Source organism: Ischnura elegans, chromosome 4, assembly GCF_921293095.1.
Source record: "Ischnura elegans chromosome 4, ioIscEleg1.1, whole genome shotgun sequence".
In the NCBI taxonomy this organism is placed as follows: domain Eukaryota; kingdom Metazoa; phylum Arthropoda; class Insecta; order Odonata; family Coenagrionidae; genus Ischnura; species Ischnura elegans.
Window position 1 is genome coordinate 135,979,820 of NC_060249.1, and position 22,713 is coordinate 136,002,532.

At 38.9% G+C, this 22,713-nt stretch overlaps 1 protein-coding gene across 1 annotated transcript in view; it reads left to right on the top strand.

Annotated features, from left to right (window-relative positions):
* Nucleotides 1-2,489: 2,489 nt before the first annotated feature.
* Nucleotides 2,490-22,713, top strand: part of LOC124158093 (Golgi reassembly-stacking protein 2-like) — a 102,271-nt gene continuing 82,047 nt past the window's right edge. The window contains exons 1-2 of the mRNA XM_046533273.1: nt 2,490-2,651; nt 16,253-16,333. The gene's annotated coding sequence lies outside the window, so the exon portion shown is untranslated. The remainder of the gene's footprint in view (nt 2,652-16,252; nt 16,334-22,713) is intronic.

Below are 22,713 nucleotides of genomic sequence, written 5' to 3' on the forward strand. Positions count from 1 at the left end.
CAAGAGTCTAATGTTGTAACTAGTAGGACATATTTCTTAATCATAAATATTATTATTTCGTTCCCACATACTAGGGTTTCAATCAAAGACAATATGGTGATACGTCAAAGTGACTTCAGTAAAAATTAATTCACTGACCTTTGACCCCCATTATGCCCTCCGAAGGTCAACTATTAACCTTACGGATCCATGAACTGCAAAAATGACTTGGGCACCCTTTAAAACCTATGGTTCGACATGTTGTTTGTCATTATGGTCAGTCGGTTAACTCTATGACCTTTGACCCCCATTATGCCCTCCGAAGGTCAACAAATAACAATACGGATCCATGAACTGCAAAAATGACTTGGGCACCCTTTAAAACCTATGGTTCGACATGTTGTTTGTCATGATGGCCAGTCGGTTAACTCATTGACCTTTGACCCCCATTATGACCTCCGAAGGTCAACAAATAACAATACGGATCCATGAACTGCAAAAATGACTTGGGCACCCTTTAAAACCTATGGTTCGACATGTTGTTTGTCATGATGGTCAGTCGGTTAACTCATTGACCTTTGACCCCCATTATGACCTCCGAAGGTCAAAAAATAACAATGCGGATCCATGAACTGCAAAAATGACTTGGGCACCCTTTAAAACCTATGGTTCGACATGTTGTTTGTCATGATGGCCAGTCGGTTAACTCATTGACCTTTGACCCCCATTATGACCTCCGAAGGTCAAAAAATAACAATGCGGATCCATGAACTGCAAAAATGACTTGGGCACCCTTTAAAACCTATGGTTCGACATGTTGTTTGTCATGATGGCCAGTCGGTTAACTCATTGACCTTTGACCCCCATTATGACCTCCGAAGGTCAAAAAATAACAATGCGGATCCATGAACTGCAAAAATGACTTGGGCACCCTTTAAAACCTATGGTTCGACATGTTGTTTGTCATGATGGCCAGTCGGTTAACTCTATGACCTTTGACCTCCGTATTTATCTTGAAGGTCAATTCGTGTATAATACGGGTATTCGGAGAATACCATTGACTTGGGCACCCTTAAAAACCCAAGAATCGACACCTATTTGGTATGCTATTCTTTTTGCCGTCCTTATGACGTTGACTGTGACCCTACTGGGTCAATTTATTTACCACTGACGGGCACCTGCCTTTCGATTTTGTGGATGAATCTTTTGAGACGGTGGTGGGTCGAAACTAAACTGTTCGAAGGTGAATCACGTGGTCCCTCCGGTGCGAAACGTAATACGAGTTTCGTTTCGTCCCAGAGGTTTAGTTTAATTTCGACCCGAAGTAGTTTTGACTCCAATTTCATTTCGACCCTCAGTTTAGCTCTTCGGGTTTAATTCCTTTTCGTTTCGTTTCTACATTTTATTTCTGGGAACGAAATTATTGAAATTTTACTGGTTTTGACTTTCGTTTAGTTTCGCTTGCCATCCCTGGCGCCCCGGTGTGGTTATGAACACTGAATCTCATGTGTTAGGCAATCAGTTCAAGGTTAGGTCATATTTGGGAGTTGGTGCATGCCTCTCCATTACGCCGCTGTCAATTTGTCCCATTCCACTTGATTCTGGCTTTAGTGGGCGATAGAGAAATCACACTTAGAGGAGCATATGTTTTATGGAGGGGGGTTACTGATATGTGACATTACTTGGGCACCTTCCTGAGGTTACCCAAATCTAACGTCAAACCTAAACATTGAAGTCCCCATGTTCAATAGGGTGGTAGGTTGAATGAGCTTGGATCTTTTGTCGAGATCCTGATGACGCCTACCAATATATCCTTAAAGGATTCCTTTTCTTCAGTGTCCAGTGGGAATTGGGGAGTCCTTAAACACACACTTAAAAAATTAGGTAGGGCTTTCGGACTCCTCTTATCGTGCTGGCTCTCCATTTAAGATTCCTAATTAAAATTGTCTCTTAAGGGAAGTAGGCACTTAAGTGTACCCTCTACGTTCATTGATATCTCTGAATACGACGGTTTCATTAGATGTTTTGCTTCTTCTGTCATTTGGCTTATAATAACTTCAATTTAGTTCTTGAAAGCCCATTAGGTCGTAGTAAAATTTTTGATAATTTACACAGTGACGTATCATTTCTTGCTGCTAATACTATTACTTTTCAGGCCCTTACGTCCCTTGATAATTTTTACCTCTTTCCAAATTCTTTTTTAAATTTTCGCATTACGATTCAATTTTAAAGAAATGAAAGTCTTATTTCAAATTTCCTCTTCTTCCAAAGGAGACAAAAGCATTTTTTTCTTCTTTTTTGGTCATATTTGGAGTTTATTGCGCGATTTTCATGAATATAAGTAATTTTTTCTTGAAAAAATGATGTTAATATTGAGTTATTACATTTTTGTCATTATTCTCACGTAAAATTCTTGCTAAATATAAAATCTCATTTTGTTCTTTAAAATGAGACAATTCTAAATAAATCCCAGTTTGTTCGATTTATGTTGCATAATTTGAGTACAGGTTGCTAATACAGTTTCTTTTCTCTTGCTTTCATCCTTTGGAGTGATCTGGACCCATAACCTTGAGTGGTTTCGTGGACTCATCGCGGTAAAGTTGCATCATCACTCAGCATCCCAGAAGTTGTCATCCCTGGAAAATGTGTGCCTTACTTCAGTTGATTTAAAAGTATGGACTTTCTTAAGTAATCGTTCACCTGACTAGTTTTTTGTTCATATAGATATTCTATTTCCATGTCAATAAGTCTTGATAAGAATAATCAGCTCCCTTTTGATTGAATTATGCTAATTCTGAGTATGATTGCAGGTTACTGTACACATTTTATTCTCACATAACTTCCATGATGTCTTTTTGGAGTCCCTTATTTCATTTGAAATATTCTTATGCCGCCGTTAGTGGTTCTGACGAAATATTAGTTCACACAAGACCATAATTTTCTCCGCCGTATTAATATCGTTTTCCCATGCCCATTCATTCATTTCAATTAGTAAATCCTTTTCCTTTGCATATTTTAGATTGAAAATTACAACGGCGCATTGAAGTCGTTACGAGTCAACCGGAAAAAGGTGGCATTAGCTAACTTAAATCTACTCCAGCATCATAACTGTACGACCACCGTCGCACATGTGAATTCTCCCGTATGAAATCGCAGTACAGGCATCCCCCGAGTTACGTATGTCTCGACTTACGTAAATCCGTACTTACGTAAGCGATAACCGTATTTCAAATGATTACGTTAATTTTCGAATGCGAGCGCGAAGAAGTAGATATTCGCTCGTACAACCTATGGTAGAAAAAATATCGAATAGTTATAGTTTTTTCGTGCTAAAAATAACAAAGTGACCCATTTTTGTCATTCCTCGAAGGAAATTTCATTAATTTCTGTAGAAAAATCGCTTATAAATTCCAAGTCAGCAATCAACGTGAAAATTTGCAGTTCTAGCGATGGATGTGGTGGCGTATGTGGTTGCGCTCATTCCTGTACGATACAACTTGTTATACAGCAATCTCTGAAGCGCCAACGCAAAGGTTCGACTTACGTAAATTTCGACTTACGCATAGTCTGCCGGAACGCATCTCTTACGTAACTCGGGGGATGCCTGTATAGGGTAGTTTCCTATCATTATTTTATTGCCTAAATCGAAAGAATATTACTCCTGGAGTACGTATTTCACACTTTTAGATTTTTAAATGACGATATCTATTTTTCGCGATTAAATGAAAAGTGAAAATTTTCTAGCGCGCGAAAACGCGACGGCTAGGTATGAATGCTGGGAAAACCCCGTGTGACTTCGTTCCGGTTCCCGCTGCCGCACGTGAGGTGACCTTGGGGCGAGGCTTTGAGCGCTGATACGACGGAGGATGCTAGTAGGTATCAGAGTACCCTGCTAGCTGGTAGTGCTTGGCTTAAATATGGATTATTATTCCCCTATCAAACGAAGGAAACTTTCCGACCATTGGCAGTTATAATAGGTGATTATTAAGACACGTTTCCCTGAAGTCTGTGACTCATGCATGCATTGGTAATCTCAGACGATGTATAACTCCTATCTACTCGTACAGGAACTAGATCCCTGTGACGTCACGTGGAGTAGCATCGCATGGGCGCCAATCTGGCCTTTTTCAAATGCAGTTAAAGTCGAACATTGCCTTGCATTGCATTCATCTAAAACGGTACTTCTAAAATCAAATAATTTGTATATTATGAATAAACTAATGGTGGATAATTAATCGCAATCAATGCCTTTCGTTTTCTTTGTTGAAGGAAACTACCCTATTCCATGGCAACACATGATTTGGACAGCAACAGGGTGTGCGCCCGTAAGCAAGCGCTAAAATGATTCCAACTTGAAAGGAAGACGGTTGCCATGTACTAAGGGGGGAAAAAAGTATCCCCACATAGTTTGTGCCGCCACTATCGCTCCGCGGCTTCTTGGGTTTCCTTTCCAGTAGGCTGCTATTCTTTGGTGAATGAGGGAAATTCAAACAAGGCAAACCATTTCCTATATTCGTCGTCCAAATACGCGACCTACCACTGAGTCTCCCGCAACCCAGAGCGTGACTCGCGATGGACTCCTTATAGAATTGGGGCGAATTCGACGGCATCATGTGCGCACATTGGGAACGCTCCTCTGAAATTTCCTTCGCCTATCTCAACGAAACGATAAAAATCACCACGGGCCATAGGAATCGTTCTCTTAAGGTAAACAAGACAGTCAAGGTGTATATTCGATGGGCCACGTATATGAATGCAGATAGTGCGTGAACCATTCCGATGACTTTTATTATGTATACGGTGAAATTACTTTTAAGGCTCAAAGGTGGAAAATTACTCCCTTTCTCAGACAGGGTTATAAGCTTTATTTTGGCTGCCTGTTGGGTGGCCAAGATAAAGGATGGGCTCCCTATGTGTTGTGTGGCACCAGTGTAGGGCTTCTTACTGGTTGGACTAAGGGAAAACGTCGTAAGGAATTTGCCGTCCCCATGATTTGGCAGATCATATTTCAATTTCAAAAATGAAAGGAATTACAACGAAGTCAAAATACGCAGTAAAATTCCCAGACAACTATGAATCAGCGATACTACCGTTCCCTCACTCCGAAAATTTACAAGCGCCGAAAGCAATGGAGTATGTTAATCTTATCCACATTAATTTACACTCATCAGTGCGGATTAATAAAATGGCTTTTGGGTATTTTTCGAACTTAAATTTTGCTCTAAATTAATGAAAATATTTAAACATTATCTTGTCCCATAGTTTACCCCGGAAATTAAAGAAGTTGTAGATGGAAAAAGAATGGAATCCAGAGGTGGTCACAAAAAATGAATCGCAGCATTCTTAGATTTTATTCTACGCCGTTGCTTGCTTTTCAAAAAAAAGTTGAGTCACACGAGGAATGTTCCGCGGCCTTTGATTTGGAAACTATGGAGATAACAAGAGGACATGTGTGGATCAGCAATTTCCATTTAGTTGGTTGTCAGGATAAACCAAGGATCCATTTAAAGGTTGTCAGGCCATCGTATAAATATAGGATCCTTATGTGCACCACAGGGGAAATGGGATGTTTGAGGGAAAGTCAAACCTAAAGTTGCCCAAAGAATGTGCAGTTCTATGTTGCTCTTTCCCCAGTTAAAACCAAATAGAAATTGGATTGGGTAGATATTTTCACCACGGGTTCCAGTGATAGTGAGAGTGCAGGTGATCACGGTCATCGTCGAAGGTCATCCCTCTAGGATTTCCAATGCGGAATTGTTAAGTGACAACTGATCGCAATGACGATGAGCTCGCCTTTAAAGTAGGTTTCAGATAAATCGTGAGAAAAGCTCCCAAAATGTATTAAAGACTCTGTTTGGAAAACATGCAGATTCTAATGCTAATTTAGGAAGTATTTATTTAAAAGTAACTTATTAACACCTGAAGACGTTGTGTTTATTATATTGATCGAAGGGCGATTGACCGATTCTTTCTGCAGAATAGGAAGTGGCTTCGGGGTTTTTAGTCACAAGATGGTAGATTGTGTTGGAAGTTCGTCTATATTATCGCTACTAAATTGAAACATTAATAGTCTGGCTTCCTCAGAGCTTCCTGTCGCCCTCCAGGCAAGGTATTTTTAAGTTGAAAGTATCATCGACAATTTCGAGGTGGAAATAAATTCACCATAAGACTCTAACGGACTGCGAAAAGAATACACATTTCACATGAGTATACGCTTTCGCCAATATTATACGCAAGTCTCACTTTGTTATGAACTATAAAACATTACAGATGCACATCAGCTACCTTTCCATTTCACGGCATCGACTTTCCGAGCCGACGAAGTCTACAGTTTCACTAAAATACCTATTTCCATTTTTTTAAGTGGAGTCATGGTGTCCAAATACAAACGGAAAACCGAGCAGCAGTCCTGGGACCCTCAGACGATGCAATGAGCTATCAACGCCGTGAAAGATGGTATGCCAATGCAAACAGCTGCAAAAAACTTCAATGTGCCAAGAAACACGTTGAAACGCCGGGTTTTAAATAAAAACCAGCATGCTAAGGAAATAAACAAAGTTCTTGGCCACTACCGTCCTGTTTTTAATGAAGAACAAGAACAGCAGCTTGTACAACATCTTTTAGAAATGGAAGTACGTTTTTTTGGAATTACTGTACATGATTTGCGTAGTCTTGCATACAAACTTGCAGAGCAAAATAATATCCCACATAATTTTAACCATGAAGCAAAATTAGCTGGGAAAGATTGGGTTAGGGGCTTCAGACACCGCCACCCTGAAATGGTGTTGAGAGTGCCAGAGGCTACTTCGGCAGCAAGAGCCCAAGCATTTAACAAAGTAAATGTAACAAAGTTCTTTGATATTTTAGAGGATGTCCAAAAAAAACATTTATATCCTCCTCACAGAGTGTACAATGTCGACGAAACAGGTCTTATGACTGTCCGGACTAAATCGTCAAAGGTTTTTGCACTTAAAGGCAGACGACAAGTTGGCTCACTCACAGCTGCTGAAAGAGGTGTTCTTTCGACATTTGTAGTTTGTATGTCAGCAGGGGGGACTTTTATACCTCCTATGGTCATATTTCCAAGGCAGCGGATGAAAGTTGAGCTCCAAGATGGTTCTCCACCAGGGACAGTATTTGCCTGCCATCCATCAGGGTGGATGCAAACGGACATTTTTACTCAATGGTTTGAGCACTTTTTACACTTTGCAAAGCCTTCAGAAGACGACCCTGTTTTATTGGTACTTGATGGACATGCAACTCACACAAGGAACCTTGACTTTATCGAAAAGGCTAGGAAAACCCATACAACTGTGGTTTGCATCCCCCCTCATTGCAGTCACAAGCTCCAGCCGTTAGACGTAGCGTTTATTGGGCCATTCAACACCTTTTATATTCAAGCAATTGAGAGATTCTTGCGAAATAACCCAGGTAGACAAGTAACTCAATACCAAGTGTCTCGTCTTCTCGGGGAGTCATTTTTAAGTGCTGCTATTCCTACTGTTGCGGTTAAGGGATTTAGAAGGTGTGGCATAGTGCCAATCAACAGAGATGTGTTCACTGATGTAGATTTTGTTGCTTCTACCACAACGGAAATTCCCAATCCATCTCAGTTACACCCAACAGCTGACATTAATCAAGTTTTACTGGACCCTCATAAAGAAGGGCCTGCTGATGCCGATCCCAAGGCAAGTGCAACATCAGGGCCTGTTGATCCCGATCCCAATGCAAGTGCAACATCAGGGCATGTTGATCCCGATCTCAATGCAAGTTCAACCTCAGGGCCCACATTAGGTTCCGGAGACCCCACAACATTATTTGTTCTCGTCTCTTCAAGCCCAAATACCTCAACTAATGGATACCCATTAAAACGCAATGCCTCATCTGCATTAAGCTCCATGCCTAGTACCTCATCTGCTGTAAGTCCAACCGCCATACCCAGTACATCATTTGCTGTAAGCCCTCGAGAGATTATCCCGATTCCAAAAACAAACATCATCAGACGACAAAATAAGAGGAAAAAGGGTTCGGCTGCAGTTTTAACCTCAAGCCCTTACAAGACTGAACTTGAAGCAGCGAAAGCAGAAAAGGAATACAAAGAAAGACTGAAGAACATTAAACTAGAGAAAAAAGAAGAAAAAAAGAAGTTGGCAAACAAAAAAAAGAAGCCTGTCAAAGAGAAAAGGAAACCAAAAGTGGCAAATCGTGCTTTGTTTTTGAACGAATCAGATAGTGATGAAAGTGACGTGGATTGTTTGTACTGCCAGGACTTGTACTCAAAATCGAAACAAAATGAAGGGTGGATAAGGTGTTCGGGTTGCCACAAATGGGCACATGAAGCGTGTGCCGGGTGTGAAGAGGAGGACAATGAATTCATTTGTGACCTGTGTAAGTAGACTGCAAACATAAGACAAAAAATTCGTAAAAAGTTGTAAAGTCATTGTTAATTTTCTTATTTTCTACTTAACACGTTGTAAGACAATGTAATAATAACTAAATTTGTAACAATAGGAAATACACTTTGCTATTTAAAATGCATTTGTTGTATTATTTTTGACATCGGGCAAAGTGGCGACCCTGTGGCCATTTTGCCCTACCCCATCGGGCAAAGTGGCCATTTGGTTGGGTGTGACAAAAAAATTATTTTTATAAAAAGTAACTAAGATACAGGTAAGTATTATTTTTTTAAATGATTATAACTATATATGCTATCTTATATATAATTTTCATTTCTATTGAACAATTATAACTACTTTAAAAAAATAGTTTTCCTTAGGGTGGCCACTATGCCCACCCTTCCCCTACATTGTAGTTGCATACAAGTGAATGCCGTTCTAGGTCACCTAAATTGGATTTGGGTACATTAGCAATAAATATATTTTAAATATAAAACTAAATACTTGCTGTAGGGCACCTAAACTGGGTTTGAGAACATGTAAAACAAATATATTTTATATTAAAAACTAAATACTTGGTGTCGGGCAAAGTGGCCACGGTGGAGGGTAAAGTGGTCACGGTAGTGGCCATTTTGCCCTTTCTGACGCCATTACAAAAAATGCGACTTTGCACGAACACCTGTAACACCCAGCTCTTACTCCTACACATGAATTGATAGCCTAAATCACACTCTTTTCAAAGGTTATTGTCAGCATTACGTACTAGGGTCGTAGTTACAGTTATAACAAGTAAAGCAGACCACTTACCTTACATCAACAACTTGAAAGATAATAAATTTGATGATAAAATCCGAACTCGCAAACTGACCACCTTCACAGCGCTACGGTACACTAATGGAGGTCTCGCGCAGTAGTTGCGGCGTTGGGCATTGCGTTACAGCACTAGGTGGCAGAGAAATCGGCCGTGGCCACTATGCCCGCCATAGAGCTGCTTAGAGTACTCAGGGAAAAATTTCTGCTGTGTAAGTCATTTGGAACTGTCATCTATCTGCTGTGTACCACTGATTTGTATGTGCTTTTGAACTACTGTGGAATTGAAACACGGTACACAGCAGTTCATGACGTCATAGCATCCTACCATGTCATCAACTCATTTGTAACATATTTTGAACTGCCTTGGATTTCCATTGGAAACTGCTATGGGACTCATTTGGATTTAAATTTGGAACTCGTTTGTACCACTCGTTCATCCGTTTTGAAACGGATTTGTACCAGTTGGACACCCATTTGGAACTCATTTGTACACCATGCCACCTGCTTTGTAGCAGTTCAAGATGGCGTACTCAATTTTCTAGAAGTTTATTTTAGTCTGCTTCGGATATTTAGGCAAGATAAATATTACGAATTGAAGTGCGGCAGTGCCGCCATTTCGCAATCGCTCCATTGCTTTGCAAAGCATTAGTCATTAACGAAAGACCTTCAAGCTCGACAAGCTTAACACAAGATTCATGTTTTCACATAGCGGAGTGAGGGGTAAGTCACTTCGGTGGTCAAGAAAGTCCTTATCGAGAGCTTAATTCCGATCTTACGTGGTTGATGTGGATCATTCAGTGTCCATTTTTGAGTGAAATGCCTTCGTTTCTGGATATTTTTTCTTGAAAACCGTCATGTTAAATATCTGAAAATGCAACGGGAAATGCGAAAAAAGGCCTTTCCGGGTAATCGAACTTGTCAACCTCGACATTGAAATATATTTTCGAAGGAGGGATTCATGGCGAAAAAATTCAGCCCTAAAATACGGATCCAAATATGGACATAAACCATTTCCTAGGGATCGCGAAGACAATACATCGGTATGTTTCATCATAGAGTAAGTATATTATATACTTACTCTATGGTTTTATGTATATTAATCTATGCAATATACTACTTTTCCGGTAATATCAAAGAACGAAAGCAATTAAAGAAAAGGTCGCAAAAATGCCGTAAAATTCGCAATATTTATAATTGCGAAGTATACTTTGAAAGTATAGACATTGAATTTTGACGATAATAATATACCTACTTGGAAACGCAAACAAACGCGAGCGCTATGAATTTGTTATTGAATACCTTTATTATACGCAGCCAAAATTCTCGGTACGTAGTGAAGATAATCTTGTCGCATTTCAAATCGGACCCAAAAATACGATTTAAGCCACAAGGAAAATAGAATAATTTTTAAACTAATTCGAGTGATTATTTGGGAGTTCCGTTTCTATTAATTGACTTCCCAGATGACACAGAATCCTCCGTATCTAATTCGTATGCAGATAGTATCCATTGACGAAAAGCGACGAAGCGGTAGTCAATGGATAGTATCTGCATACGAATTAGATACGGAGGATTCTGTGCCATCTGGGTTGCGATTATTTCTTATACCACTTATGCATTTTTATTGCATATATTAAAGAATTTTCGTTTTCTCGACCAAACGTATCAGACTGAACCTGGCCATGGTATGTTGGCGCGTAGAAGACAGTTCCAAAACAAATGATGACGTATATAAATCGCATGGATTTGTTCACAACGAATTACAAACGTATGGAAAGCCGTTATACATGAATCTTGTCAGTACACAACAGTTACAATACGAATGATGACGCCCGGAAATCCTGTCATCTCGTTCAAAGGGAGTTCCAAATGAATTTTCTCCGTACACAGCAGTTACAATACGAATGATGACGTCTGGAAATCCTGCCGAATCGTTCAAAAGTAGTTCCAAATGAGTAGAAAGCAGTTCCAAACGAACACACTCTGTACAAAGGAGTTCCAAAGGGGATCACAAATGAGTTACAAACGTCTTCATATTTCTAATTTTTGGTACAAATGAGTGGAAATGAGTTTCACAGCAGTTCCAATGCAGATTTTGGTGTTCCAAAGCAGTTTCAAAAGGGTTCCAAAGCAGTTGCAAAGCAAAAATTTTTCCCTGAGTAGCTATGGTAAGATGATGTGTGATCAAGTGAAATTAGAAATACAGAGCATAAGTAAGGTTTAGGCAGATAAGTACCTAATTTTTCCATTGACTGCATTTATGTCAGAGAAAATTCTTCTATTAATTCCCAGAGCAGCTAATATTAGAGGAATCAGCATGTTTAAGATAATGAGGTCAGCTAATGAATACTATTGAGCAAGAAACATAATTTAGATGTATCCATACATAGGATATACAGCTACATACATGTGTATATGTACATGTACAGCTGTAATACACGTGTATATGTACATATACAGCTGTAATACACGTGTATATGTACATATACAGCTGTAATACACATGTATATTTGCTGTACATGTACATATACAGCTGTAATACACGAGTATTACAGCTGTATTTTCCAGAAAAATACAGCTGTAATACATGTGTATTACAGCTGTATGGCAGGACTTTTGAGCTACTTTTACACGTGTAATACAGCTGTATACATCTGCTATACACCATGTATAATGCATGTAATACAGCTGTATTACAGGTGTATTACATGTTTTGTGTTATCTGGGATGTCTGCCTGAGATTTATTGTTAATTTGGTTACTTTGCATTAATTGTATAAATAATCAGTTTCAATAGCATTGTTTAATCATTCTGGGAATCTGAAAATGTAACATTTGATGGGTGTGTACATTATATAAGTTGGAAAATGGGAATTATTTTCTTTTTTAATACCTCCTTCAACGATTCCATTAAACACAGCTGTTACCCACTGTGCATGTTCGCCTGATTTGGGGAAGGAAAATAATATCTGAATTGTCAGCACTTGAAATTCATTAGACCCATTCTCAATTTCTTAAGACAGTATTGTTTTCATGGCAGTTTACTCGGAATTGTAAGCGAAATCTCTTTCGAGCTTGTCTCATAGATGATATTTTACTTTCCTAATGCTCAAAATTTTCCTTTGATGAGGAAGCCCTTTTGATTAAATGGCCATGAGGTTATTAACAGTAGTTTCAGAAATGATTTACACTGTGTAACACTTAGATATTGAAGTTACATATCCGAAAAAAAATGTCCGGCGATAAGAATCGAAGCTTGACTTCGCTGTGTTTAAAATTTTCTCATCAATACTTTTTGTAGAGAATTCATAAGTAATGGTAGGCATGATTCCCGATTGTTTTAAGTCTTGCTAAACCATATTATTTTCCTTGAATCACGATTTATGTATATTTTTGACGGATTATTAGCCAAATAAAATCTTGTAGTGCACGCAATAGCAATTAAACGTGATTATTATCGTAGCATTCAGTGTCCTCCCATTCCTCTCTCGTCCATTTATCCTTTTTTATTTACTTTCATAACTGAATTTGGTTTAAAAAGTTCTACTGTGATCATCTCAAGTTATAACTTAGTGGTTTCACATGAATTCATCAGTTATTTTTCACCTTACAGCTGAAAATTAGTTGCTAATGTCGCAAATGACTTGTCGTGCGTCATATTTTTAATTTGCTACACCGTGGTTGAATCGTTTATTTCATCCAAAAGATGCATTTTTTCCGGTTTTACATTCAACAGATAACCTTCCCTCATCGGTGGGAACGGCTTTTTCCGGCTGTCAATAGGTAAAATATGGAGTTTCCTTTGACGAATTCCCCATAAGGAACCATGTATTTCTGCTCCACCCGCGGTAAAGGAATATGGCGGACCGGCTAAAGTGCCACGCCCCCCTGGCTTCACTTTCCTACCGTAGGAGGGGTAGCTAACGCCCTCTCCAGATGCTCTATGATGCCCGCAGTGGCCACTTTGCCCACCCTTCCCCTACCCTGTTATCATGATGGAATCAGTAACAGGAAGCTTGCTAGGATCAGCCTAAGAATAACCATTTGCCTTCATCTTTACGCAATCTATCGCTTTCAATGGAGGAGAAATAGATCAAATAATAGCCCTGAAGTCACAATGAACCACTCCGATACGTCTGCACTTCAATAAATGAATCATAACCACGCCGTCGCATTTATTCGAGTATGCAACTGACATGCTAGCGCAGACGAACAACGGTGCAGGATGTGTTTCCATCTGTTTAGCGCAGATGACGTCACAGGTGCGATTGGAACATGCTCTGAGCTAAACAGTTTCAAACAGATCAGCGCAGATACGTGATTGGAAAGCACCCCTATACTATGGCCGTGCCGCCGTGCCTCGTACTGAACTATGACGTCACTTTTCTACCAGCCAATCATCGGGCGTTTTCGCTTCTCACTTGCATTTGAAAATTCTCGTGATCTTTGATGCATTAAATATCGCAAACCACGTCATAAAATAATAAAAAAAACGTTCACCGAGGTATGAAAACATATATTTATTAATAATTTGGGGCTATTGATTATATCTGAAATAAATGCAAGTTCCTTATACTTCGTTTCGGAAGGATAAAAGCCGTTTCACGTTAAAATTTCATTTTGAAGGTATCAATTCGACTAGTTATAATATTAAATATGGCACCTAAAGTATCTGATGGAAAGTTTTGAATGAAAAATGCTCAAGTTCTCAAATTTAGCATCATCAAAATAAATAGCATTTTTGTAAGGGGGAAATATATTTTCTGCCTACGGGGTTTTTAGAATGTATGGAATAATAAACCTTCATCTTTCATCGTTTCTCTCAAGTTCTAAACTTAAAATTCGTATGACTATAGAATCAGTCTTCCATGGAGAGGTCAATGCATTGAGCTCTCCGAAATGACCCATGAAATCGCAGCTGCACAAATGTATTTTGCCTCGTTAGATGTTGCCCTTAATATGTAATAGGGTAGGCAAATATATAGACATTGATAAAAATGTCCACCTCTTTAAGTTTTTCACAAAAGATAAAATTTGATTAAATCTGTAGTTTAAACTGTTATCGTTAATAAATTTAGATTTCATATATATTAAACACTTTTTAATTTAATATAATATAGTATTATGCTTGTTTTTATACTTTCTTGTAAAAATTAATATATTTCATGTTGGTGTCTTTGCGCAAATGACCTCTCGTGTGGGCTGCTACGTCTGCTAAGGGCATGATTCACGCGACCTCCCGACATTCAGTGCGTGGCACGTGTGATCGAGGTTACTGTTCCTTGGTGAATTTTTTTGTACAAGTCGTGAAATAATGATTAATTGCTGAGTTAAATTGGCAAAAGGAATTTTTATCATCAACTGTGATGGGTGCTTCTCATAGCGTTGACATTCCTGGAGGAGGAACCGAAGGATAGCATGTACTAAGAGTAAGTTGCTTAGTAGCGGCGTTTCTTCAATTTCTTCTGATATGTGTTAATTAGGAGGCAATTTTTACTCCTGGACGCGGAATATTACGGCCGGTTTTGAGTAATTGTGGTTTTCAACAGTATTTTGATTTAAGTATCCGCTTTATCATTATCAAAATTGTGTATTAGCATATTATGTAGTGACATAATAGTCTCACTGAAATAGAACTTATATTTTTGTACTCGATTTTCCGTCAATATTCGTGCGATAGCGACTTTAGCCTTACTTACTTGTGTAACTAACCTTTTTAGCTGTATTAAATTTTAGGCTATGCATTATTTGCTTCCTCTATCTTTATAAACAGTTATGAATGACCTTAACAAAAAACTCCACATCATAGGATGCCAACAAGCTCATTATATGATATGCCAATTTGATTATTTTAGCTGCCAAGTGAGCATATTTAGACCAGTTTAGTGATTGATGACGTTTCTGCCTTCAGCTCAATCGGTGTGTTAACCTATTTAATTTTCAACGGTAATGGCAACAAATTGTTTTTATTTGCAATGAAAGCAAGCATACCTTTTTATGTTGTCTCAGGTAGGGTGCAATTGAGGTGCATACTGCTATTTATAATTTTATTTTGGGTGTTCTATTTATATTAATGTTTACATTGTAGTCGTAAGATATTTTTGTCGTGTATTGCTTTATTAATTGGCTACTCTACGTTAAGGTACGTTTTGTCAATTTGTGAATAGGTGACGTGAAATTTAATGCTTGTAGTGAACCGGTCTTCAATGCCGTAGAATTACTGATAGTGGAGTAAAAAGTTGCAGCCAGCCCGATTGTATCGTTCAAAAGTAGGCATAAGCATAAAACATTTTCTGTATAATGTACAATTAATTTTTATTATTGGTAATATACCCTACGGCGTTTTGTTGCATTCAAAGAAAAAAATTGAAGAACGAGACGAGGTCATTGGTGCAAAATTTGGCTAATCGGAAGGCCGAGGGGTTTAAAGTTTGCAACTGACAACGTTGATAAACAGATAACTGCAATATTGACGAGCCTCGTATACTTTGATGATTTTCAGCAATTTCAAATTTTTAAGAAAAAACTGTATCGATTCAACATTTTGTTTTGGTTTTTAATAATCTCGATTGAAGTTACATGCACTGGAATAAATGAATTATGTCGAAGAATGTAACTTGCTGTACTTTTCTCTTAAGCCCCCATGTAAAGAGTGCTTTGTCGTTTATTTAAAGTTAGGAACATAGAAAGTAAGAGTGGATCCTGTACACTTTCCACCATTATATTCACTCTTTAGTGTGACACAAATGCTTAGTAAATAAAATAATTCTTTTTTCCATAAAACATTGCAGAAATGAAATACATGAAAAGTTTTTTTGTATTTTACATAACTCCTGACATAATATTGGTTTCTTACTATAATTTGGCATGCTTATTTTGTAAAATATAATAGCTGCATTGGTGTGCTTTGTCTTACATGAAGTGATCTTGGCAGTTGTGTTTATGAGATTCGTTCAAAACTTTAATCGCATTTTCTTCAACAAATTCATTGACACTCACATTTGCAAGGAAACTAAATTTAGGATTCCCTCAGTTGATTTGACTCGTGTCTTTCTTTTGTTTAAGGTCCAGGATGGATCTCTGGGGCAACAGGCTGGCCTTGAATCATTCTTTGACTTCATTGTTTCCATCGGGAACAAAAGATTGGTATGTGTAGATAAGTAACCCATTGTCTACAATGAGACTTAAGCTTTAAATGTCGCTTTACACGGTGAATGATCATGCAAATGAAATCATGCACCTTGTATAACGGAAAAATTTGCGAATAAACCGTCACGCGCATGCACATTCAATGAAAATTAGAATATGTGCTACTTTTGCTAGCATGATACCGTGTATGATGGCCTGAAAATTCACTGTGTACAGCATCCATAAGGGAACCTAAATGCAACTATCAGGGTTCCCTCCCAACAGTGAAGACCTTAATACCGTGAATAAGCCATGAATTTCAACTACCGTGAAAAAGAACTCGAAAGAGCCGTGAATTTCGTCATCAAACCTTAGAAACCTCTCAAACTTGATTGTAGAATTACGATAGACAGACAAAAAGGAAGAATAAAAGCGCCGTACATTCGAAGAGCTTCTATTAATTGGTCCGTGTGCCAATACAGCACATTGACCTTAAGCCTGCGATTGGAAGACGTTAACCCTGGCAAAAAATCAGGCACTTCTTCTTCACTTCCCTGCTCTCTCCATTTTCCCACTCACACCCTTTTAGCCGGACCTGAATTTTGCTAACGATAGGTGACGTCATGAGAGATAGCACTTTTATTGTTGTGTTTGTATTCACGGCATCTGTTGCTTTTGTTATATTTTTAATTAACGTGCAGCCAATGATTGTTAGGTGATCAATATTTCTGCCTTAAATGCTTTATCTACAAACCGTGAATTTGAGGACATTTAAACCGTGAATTTTATAATGTAGTTAGAGTGGGAAGCCTGACTATACAATGGAAGTAAACCATAAGACATAGAATGTATCCAGGCCAATAAAAGCTACTCAGGATTCTATCAATGTTATCTCTCTCCATACAGCTCACGTTTCGTAACCCAAATTGCATTCCGTCATCTAGGCTGATGATGAGTGGATCAAGTGAGCCAGCTTTTTCTATTGTTCCTTGGTTGTCACATGATTGGCTTGGTGTCAGCCAACCAGATTCGGCAACGGTATAGTTATATCGAATCACCAATTTTCATCGGATCTTCACCAAAATTATTAATACATAACTTATTTCACATTCTAAACAATCCTAGGGGTGGGCGAAAGCACTTCAAGTACATATAAAAATTTACTATTTCATTACTCATCTTGGCGTCCAATGGGTAACATATATGCAACAGCAGCCGTCTTAGTCAAGAAAAGATGATCGAAAACAAACTGTTGCTACGGTGAGCAAATTAGTTTGTATTGGAATCAGTTTTTTGTATTTTTTTGTTCGATCGAAAACAATGCCAGATTTTGGCATGGTCCGTTGGGTTTGGGTATAGACAGGGCATGAAGTGTCTTACAAAGGATGCAAATTTTCCTTTCTATATTTTGTAAAATCCGAGCGAATGACTGGCCTATTCCTAGTGTACGGTCGTAAGACTGGAGGGGTGGGTTGGGTAGTGCACGGTAGAAGCCGTGCCGAAGGCAAATCATACTCGAAGGATATTTTTTTATCATTGGTTCCCTACGTGTAGAAAATCACAAAATGACATTTGAAAAAATTCACAAGCCATACTTTTTTTTGGCAGCCATTTTTAAAAGAGTAGCTGGGCAAATTTAGATGAAAAACGTGTTTTGCATAATGTTTAATTTCGAGGCTAATTTAAAAGATATCAGAATAATTCCAAAGACCAGTGTGTTCATCATGAAAAGAACTTTTGGAAACCATTTTTTAAAAATTTATCATAAAATACAGTCGGTCAAAATCTTTCCACAAAAAAAAACTGGAAAAATTTGTCAATACTAACATTTTAATGCCATAAATGTTTATGAAGGAAACGAGACTTGTAAATGAAATGTTGTTTCTGAGTTGAGTACTTAAAAAACTACATGCAGTATAAGTTTTAGCACTGAGTATGCCCTCATTTTTTATTCTTATTTGTGTGTCGACTGACTCCGACAGATGGGCTTATGACGGCATTAGCGAAATTATGTGGGCGGGTCAGATTATGCCAGAGTGGGTCGGGGAATGGTTTTCGTATTAAAAACATTAATTCGTCCCTTGAAGTGATATCAAATTCCTCCTGTCACCTGAATTGATACGAAATAAATTGTTCACCTTGGCCACAGTTTAGTTTTCGATCGTCTTTTCTCGTCTATGATGGCTCCTGAGACGTATAAGTTACCCATCCGACGCCAAGATAAGTAATGAACTAGTAAATTTTTATTTGTACTCAAAGTGCTTTTTCTCACCCCTAGGATTGTTTAAAAGGTGAAGTAAGTGATGTATACGTAATAATTTTGGTGAAGATCCGACGAAAATTGACGATTCGATAAAACTATGCTCTCACCCCAGATTCTCCTCGGGGATGGTTTCCACGCATTGCTCAGTGAGGGTTCCCACCCAACTGTGAGAACCTTAAACCCGTGAATGAGCCGTGAATTTCGTCTACCGTGAAAAAACCTGGAAAAAGCCGTGAAATTTGTCATGAAGCCTTGAAAACCTCTCAAACTTGATTGTAGAACTATGATTGACGGATAATAAGAAAAATCGATTTATGGATCATATTTCAAGGTCTGTAACTCGCAGGCACTGTCCACGCATTTATCTGCACACGTATATTCGAAGTGCGAATATTGGTCTGTGTGCCATGACGACACACAGGCCTTAAGGCTGTGATTGAAAGACCTTTAGCCAATGTGATCATTAACCCTGGTGAGAAACAGACACCTCTCCACTTCCCCACCACCCTCCATTTCCTCACTCGCGATCTTTAGCCAGACCTGAATTATGCTAACGATAGGCGACGTCATACGAGCACTTTCATTGCTGCATTTGCATTCCCAGCATTTATCGCGATTGCTATGTTGTTAGTTAACGTGTGGCCTGTGATTTTTATGTGATCAATGTTTCTTCCTAAAATGGTTTATCTACCGACATGAATTTGACGACATTTAAGGCCGTTTTACATGGGGCATGGAATTGCGCAGGTTAGAGCTGCGTTAATTTCTAAAATAGCGTGGAATTGCGCGAATGCATGAACAAAATTAGAACGGGCTATTTTGCCGTCTTGCATCCACGCATTCTCGCATGTGTTCTAGCAATTCACCGCTTTACACGACGTAATTTTGATTGCGCCTTTGCACGCACGTCAGATTGTGCAATTCCGTGTACCGTTTTCCGTGGCTTTTAGACCATGAAAAGGTGGAAAAAACAGCGAATTTTATAATTTAGTTAGAGTGGGTATTCTGTTATTAATCATGTTAGGGCCATTCCACTTCAAATCACCCAATATAAATAAAATTTGTTGTTCGACATTTTTAATTGTCCTGATTTTTTTTCTCATTGGTTCCCTACAAGTAGAAAATCACAAAAAAAAACGTGAAAAAAATTCACAAGCCATACTTTTTTTGGCAGCCATTTTGAAAGAGCGGTTTGGCAAATTTTGATGAAAAACGTGTTTTGCATAAAGATTATTTTGAAGCTATTTGAAAAGATATCAGAATAATTCAAAAACCATTGTATTCGTCATCAAAAGAGCTTTTGACAACCATTTTTGTCATTTATCATAAGGGTCATTCCATGTCAACTCAACCAATTTTTGGGGGTTCCCACGCTCACCATCTCAGATTTTGATAATTTTTTCCCTGTTGTTAGTTTCAACCTTAGTTAAGAAAAATGCAAAATATTAAAGACCCATTGCAAGTATTTTCCAAGATATGAGTGCTTGAAGTCAATGAGGCGCACACAAAAATTCTGCGCACCGGTCAAATTATTCAAAACTACCATATTTGTGCCCCTGTAAAACCTAAACCAAACGAGTGAAGCTAGTAAAAATTTTAGAGGCTATAAACATGCTGCTATAGTTTTCAAAACTGTTATCAAAACGATTTTCACTTGACAACTTTTTTTTCTATAAATGTTCAAAAATTGCACTTTTGACAAATTTCGACGTGACTCCACTCCACGTGACGTCACAGGGACCTAGTTTCTCTACGAGTGCATAGGACTTTTACATCGTCTGAGGTTACCAATGCATGCATGAGGCACAGAGCTCAGGGAAACATGTCTTAATAATCACCCATTAAAACTGCCTAAGGTCGGAGAGTTTCCTCCGTCTGATAGGATATTAATAATACGTATTTAAGCCAAGCACTACCAGCTAGCGTGGTACTCACCTACCTGCTTGCATCTTGCGTAGTATCAGCGTTCAGAGCCTCGCCCCAAGGTCACCTTAGTTGCGGCAGTGGTAACCAGAATGACGTCACACAGACTTTTTCCCGGCATTCATACTTACCCGTCGTGTTTTCGCGCGGTTGAAAATTTTCACTTTTCATTTGATCACGAAAAATAGATATCGTCATTTAAAAATCTAAGAGTGTGAAATACGTACTCCAGGAGTAATAATCTTTCGATTTGGCAATAAAAAAAATGGGAAACCACCCTATTATCTGTTAAGCTAATTCATTTAAACAAAGTATGATCGTAATTCTTCGTTAAAACTTTCGCGGGTGCTCGTCATGTTGAATTAAAACTTTTGGGCTATGTCGCCACGTCAGATTTTGGGTGGCCCCAACGTTTCCCGACCAATGCTGGTCGCTTTCTTAAGGGAATCTGAAGAGGTGGGATTTAAAATTGATATATATAGGTATACGTGTCAGGTGGTGGGGGGAGGGGAGTGAGAGGTTGGAGGAGTAGGTTGTCTATTATTTTTGCCAATTACGGGTTGCCAAGTACAGCTGATTTTAAGGCTTGTGTCTCTGTTGAAGTTGTTTTTCTCCTCTTTAGATATTTCTATTACTTCTCTTACAAGTCTCTGTTTAAAGCCTTTCACTCTCGCAACAATTTTTGCTTCCTTAAGGTCGATTGTGTGGCCCAGCTCTGCGTGTTCGGCTGCCGCGGACTTCGTTGACTGCCCCAGTCGAATTGCTCTCTCGTGCTCCTCTAGACGTGTTTTAACCAATCTGCCTGTTTTGCCAATGTAGTTCTTCCCACAGGTCTGGCAAGGAATTAGGTATACCCCTTCAACTTGTAGTGGAGTTCTATCCTTGACGGTTTTCAATAGATGTTTTATCTGTACGTGAGGCGAGAATATTGTCCTTATCTGGAATTTGCGTAGGATATTTCCTATTGTCAGTCGTCCCCTTAATGTATGGCAGGAAGGCTTTCTTCTGGTTGCTGAGGTCATTTACAGAGGAGTTCGCTGCTTCTGTGGTGTTGATTTTGATCTCGTTGTTCTTTCTGATAACTTTATTAAATGTTCGAGAGATAACTCTGCCGTCGAATCCATTTACCCGTAGAATGGCCTCTAGCTTCTTCCTCTCTTCGGCAAAATTGTTCTGGTCGCTTATTTTGTAGGAGCGGTGAATTAACGTGTTGACTACTCCATTTATTTGTGCTGGATGATGGTGAGATAATGCGTGCAGGTACCGATTTGTTGCTGTAGGTTTTCGATACACTGCATGCCCCAATGTTCCGTCCTTCTTTTCCACGAGGACATCTAAGAATGGAAGTTTTCCGCCTTCCTCCACCTCCATTGTAAACTTTATGTTGCTGTTGATCCCATTCAAATAAGTAAAAAATTCCTGAAGCTTTTCTTTGCCGTGCGTCCAAATGATAAAAGTGTCGTCGATATATCTGACCAAAATCTTCGGCTTGTAGGGGGCGTTCTGAATGGCTGTATCTTCTATATGCTCTATGAATATATTTGCAATTGCTGGGGAGAGAGGAGAACCCATCGCTGCTCCAGACGTCTGTTGATAAAAATTATTCCTCCACTGGAAGAAAGTGCTCTTGAGGCAAATCTCTGTCATCTTGACGATGTTTTCTCCGAACCTGTCTTTTATGATATTTACCGCCTCGTCACAAGGAATATTTGTGAAGAGCGATGTTACGTCAAAGCTGACTAGGATGTCTTCTTCTTTGACCTTGATGCCACTAATGATCAGAAGAAAATGTTGTGAGTTTTTCACGAAAGATTTAGCGTCTTCTACTGCGGGCTGTAAGATCGGTGCCAGGTATTTCGCTAGTTTATATGCTGGTGAGTCAATGGCGCAGACTATGGGTCTAAGGGGCACTCCTTCCTTATGAATTTCTGGCAGGCCGTAGATACACGGAGTTTTTGGATCCTGTGGGTTGAATATTCTTCTATCGGCGGGATCTGGTATTTACGTCTTGATTATTTCTTTCACTATCCCATTGTATCGGGCGGTTGGGTGTCTGTCGATCTTTTGATAAGGTCCTTCCGCGAGTAAATCTTCCATCTTCTTGTCGTAGTCTTCTTTCTCTAGGACGACCGTCGCGTTGCCTTTGTCAGCTGATAAAATCACGATGCTCTCATTTTCTTTCAATTTTCTAAGGGCTTCTCTCTCCGCCATG